Source organism: Sinocyclocheilus anshuiensis, unplaced genomic scaffold (genome assembly GCF_001515605.1).
Source record: "Sinocyclocheilus anshuiensis isolate Anshui unplaced genomic scaffold, SAMN03320099.WGS_v1.1 scaffold2218, whole genome shotgun sequence".
Lineage (NCBI taxonomy): Eukaryota > Metazoa > Chordata > Actinopteri > Cypriniformes > Cyprinidae > Sinocyclocheilus > Sinocyclocheilus anshuiensis.
In genome coordinates this window covers 707,595-711,917 of record NW_015558568.1, presented here as the reverse complement: position 1 = coordinate 711,917, position 4,323 = coordinate 707,595, and the positions used below count along the sequence as shown (strand labels likewise).

Here is a 4,323-nt window from a genome sequence, read left to right as displayed (position 1 = left end):
TCAGTTTTCGTTATTTTAGTACTTTCATTTCAATTTTCAATTAGTTGCCAAGGTAACATTTCTACTTTTTAAGTTTTAGTTTTTCATCTAATATGCTTATTTTTTATTATTTTTTTTAATTCAGTTTTATTTGAAATAACACCAGCTATTTTGATTAATTTTAGTTTTAGTTAACACTGATCTTTTATTTTTTACTTCAAAACAAGAACATAATGATTCCATATCTAGTAATACGGAATTAATTATTCAAAATGATTCTGAGAGTTACACTTCATTCTGTAGTAATCAATTAAACAGCCATTTTTAAATTAATTTTTAAAACATTAAAAAATCATTTTACACAGCAAAACTATTGCAAAACTGCAAATGGTGCATTATAACAAATTTTCTCTAATATATTCATATGACCTTTAACCTAAAAAACTGCCCATGCTATCTATCAACTACCCACTTACATCAATTCTACAACTGCACATACATCCATGCACATCCTGATCCTGATTCCTGATGACAAGTTCAACAAACAACATTTTTCTGACTGTGAATGAAGCGAGGGGACGAACTGAGCTTTTGCCTCTTCGCAACCAAGCTCTGTCCGATCTCATAAGAAAACATACTACTCAACTCAACGTTACCATGACAACCATTCTCGAATTCTAATGTGATGTTTTGGGAACTTAAAAAAGGGAAGCTTTGGGAGTCTCCAAACATATGGATGAATAACAAGTTAGAAGGGGAATGTGTGAGCACGAACCAAAAAATATCCTGGCATGAGCTGCAAAGAGCAATGGTCTGCAATGCAATGGTTTGTTTAGTATTTGACAAGCCGACCTTGCATTTACAAAACAAAGCAGCCTCACTCTGGAATACATGATTGCCGGAAGTTGAAGTACATTTGATTGACAGCACTTACTGAATACGTTTGTCAATTCTGAATCACATTTGAAAAGACCAGGCTCACTTTAGAAAACCACTAGTCGGTAAAATGCTGCGGCATTTAATCATTAACTTTTAATGAAAATATGCACCTACAATGTGAAAATCATCAGAAATGCCATTTGTTTGATGTCATTTTATAAATGAGCTAACCTGGAGCACTTAAAAGCAACAGCATTGTGAAAAATCAGTGTTAATTTGACACAAAGCACATAATAGGCAAGAAGAGAATGTAAAAAATATTGTCAGCATGAATAGCGAAATATAATTCAACCGTTACAGGTGTGTGATGTCTAAATGTTATGAAACAGTCCCCCTGTAGAGAAATCCAGGTCTATTCAGCAGCAGGCAGAATATAATCAGAACATATAATTGACTGCACAATAGCACAATTTTTAACTTTTTTTGCCTATAAAATGAAAGGCAGTGGGTGCCAAAACAGCAGTGGACAAAATTAAGGGGGTGGGGTGGGGGGTCATACAGGTTTGAAACAACGTGATGGTGAGGAAATGTTGACAGAATTTTATTTTTTATGTAATTTCTTAGAAAATAATTGTCTTTAAAAAAAATACATTTAAATAAATAAATTGAACCCTAGTCATTTAAATAAATGTCTAGGGTTCAATACAAGCTAAGGTCTTCTGAATCGCCTCTTACAAAAAGAGTCTGTACAGAAAGTCTATGGGGAAAGGCCAAAATAAAACACATATTAAAATACACACCATTTAGGAACTAATAGCCGAAAAGTCACAAGACTGTATGTGTTAAAGGGGTCATATGATGCTGCTAAAAAGAATATTATTTTGTGTATTTGGTGTAATGAAATGTGTTTATGCGGTTTAAGGTTCAAAAAAACACATTATTTTCCACATACTGTACATTATTGTTTCTCCTCTATGCCCCGCCTTTCTGAAACGCGTCGATTTTTACAAAGCTCATCGGTCTGAAACGCGAGGTGTGCTCTGATTGGCCAGCTATCCAGTGCGTTGTGATTGGCCGAATACCTCAAGCATGTGATGGAAATGTTACGCCCCTCACCTTAACACTCCAAAGAGAAAGGAAAAATTAAAATCGTATCATATGACCCCTTTAACATGAGGTTAGTGTGCTAAAATTGCTTACCAGTGTTGTCTACAAACTTATATCGTGATGTAGACATGTGGGGGCGTGTTAGAACGAGCCGTTTTAGGTAGGCGTGGCTGAGTCTTAACTTTTATAAAGAATATCTCTTTGGATTTGAGACTTTAGTCTTTGCAACTTTACAGATCTTCTTTATGCACCAAGAGCTTGTAACACTCCAAAGAGAAAGGAAAAATTTAAATCGTATCATATGACCCCTTTAACATGAGGTTAGTGTGCTAAAATTGCTTACCAGTTTTGTCTACAAACTTATATCCATTTAACTTCTGTCATAACTATTTAAATCTGGAAAAGCTGGTTTTTGCACAATTTGCACAAGGATACCATAAAAGTCTTTAACGTACAGTAACCTTATGCAAAGAGAAATCATGTCAAATGCATAACAGGACATTCATATGCCTAGAACAGTAGTGTCACCAATTACAGAATCATTTAGACAAGTTTACAGCTCAAATAACCTGAAATTATAAATTATAATTATAATATAAGTGCATTTATTTATCATTAAAAAAGTGCTTGTATCTTTGTGAAATGTTAACTATATTATCGGCCGGCTCTAATCTGCTAAGACATGAAGATATTATAAACAACGTCACGATTTTTTGTTAAGCTGATTTGAATATATATACTGTAAAAAGCACTGTATAAATACATTTTGACATTACTTGGACAAAAACATTTCTGTATATTTAATGTCACATCCCCAGACTTCCACCACAGAAAACATCCTCTGAGTAAACAAACAGATAAAACACACACTAATTTGGTCTTCAATAACAATGTTAAAAAAGGCATTATCAAAATGATAAGCGATGTCAGAGGTGCAGTGATATCTATCTCAGGTCAACTCATCTGCATGGACGCAGTACCATCCCTGTCTTTGACAGCTGAGCAGCCTCAGACCGCGAGACGTGGACATAATGACCTCAGTGGGAGGCCACAAACATTAGGGACATTTCAGGGACATAAACACGTGATCTCATGAATATGGAAGAAGTAGCTGCCAGAGGGTTTGAACTGTGTTTGCCCAGCATGATGCTGAATAAAGCAGAGTCTCAAAAGGCTGAAGAGAGACGGAGAGAGAGGTAACGAGCGAAACAATAAAGGCCATCAGAAATATGATGCTTTTTATGGATAAGACTTTGCAGGGCATTGGACAAATTCAAAAAAAAATAAAAAAAGAGAGGACAATATCCTTTTCCTCTTCAAGCAGTTGAACTAAATGGTAAACATGTTCCATTCCTAAGCCAGCAGAGGACGGTTAAAACATGCACTTCATTAAAGATTTTTAAGTGTTATAGACTGATTGCACTCCAAAGCAGTAGAGGAATTCACTCTGAAGTCATGCTCCATCAACATACACACAAAATTGAAAGTGAACTGGAGTCCCACAGCGACATGCATGTCAACACCAAACCCTATAAGACTCATTTACATGCATTCAGTAACCTGGACATGCACAACATTTGGATAAGAAGGCTTTACTGTTACCTGACCCCAACCGAATAAAACAATAGCCTTTTCTCTCCGCACAAGTGAGAGGTCGCAGTCGAACTGCATTAAGCTCCCACGGAAAGAAACGGTGCAGCACTTATTCACGAGTCACTGAGCACACGTCACGCTGCTGCCCAGTCAGCGCAGCAATCTCTCCCTCTCTCTCTCCATCTCCAGGTGTTCTGCTCTCCTTCTGTTACTTCTCTTATAAACACACTTAAACCTGCTGGGCTCCATCTCTTTTTTTATGGCTGCACAGCTGCCATTCAGGAAGTTCACAGAATATATACATATACATATATATATACATATATATATATATATACAGTATGTATTTAAATTTTATTTTAAAATTTAAATTCTATTTTCTAATGTTTTACTTTTTTCTTGTTTAAGAATAAACCTGTGAGTTTTATGCTTTACAATTTGCCAATAAATAAAAATAAGTTAATAAAATTACTAAAAATTAAATTACGTTAAAAACACACACGAGTTACAAAAAACAGTCGATTACGTCTGTGAAGGTAAACTGCTGGGAAATAAATCGCATGTTTATTTTAGATCTGTGTGGCAGCAGAAACCTACAGTAAATAAATCAATAAATCCACCGCTCTCGTCTCCTCTGAGGCTGGGACTGTAAATAGTGTTCTGTGCTTGTCTGTGCAGCCAAAGACAGAACAGTTAGCATGTTTTGCTCAATATTTTACTCAATAATTTCTTTGTGTGTTATGTTTTTTGTGTTTTTTTTTTTTT

At 35.3% G+C, this 4,323-nt stretch overlaps 1 protein-coding gene across 4 annotated transcripts in view; it reads right to left on the bottom strand.

The window, feature by feature from the left end:
• The window catches only part of gramd1ba (GRAM domain containing 1Ba), a 58,165-nt gene extending 54,518 nt beyond the window's left edge, over window positions 1-3,647 (bottom strand). For all 4 annotated transcript variants that reach the window (XM_016475085.1, XM_016475086.1, XM_016475087.1 and 1 more), the window contains exon 1: window positions 3,568-3,647. The gene's annotated coding sequence lies outside the window, so the exon portion shown is untranslated. The remainder of the gene's footprint in view (window positions 1-3,567) is intronic.
• Window positions 3,648-4,323: the final 676 nt, after the last annotated feature.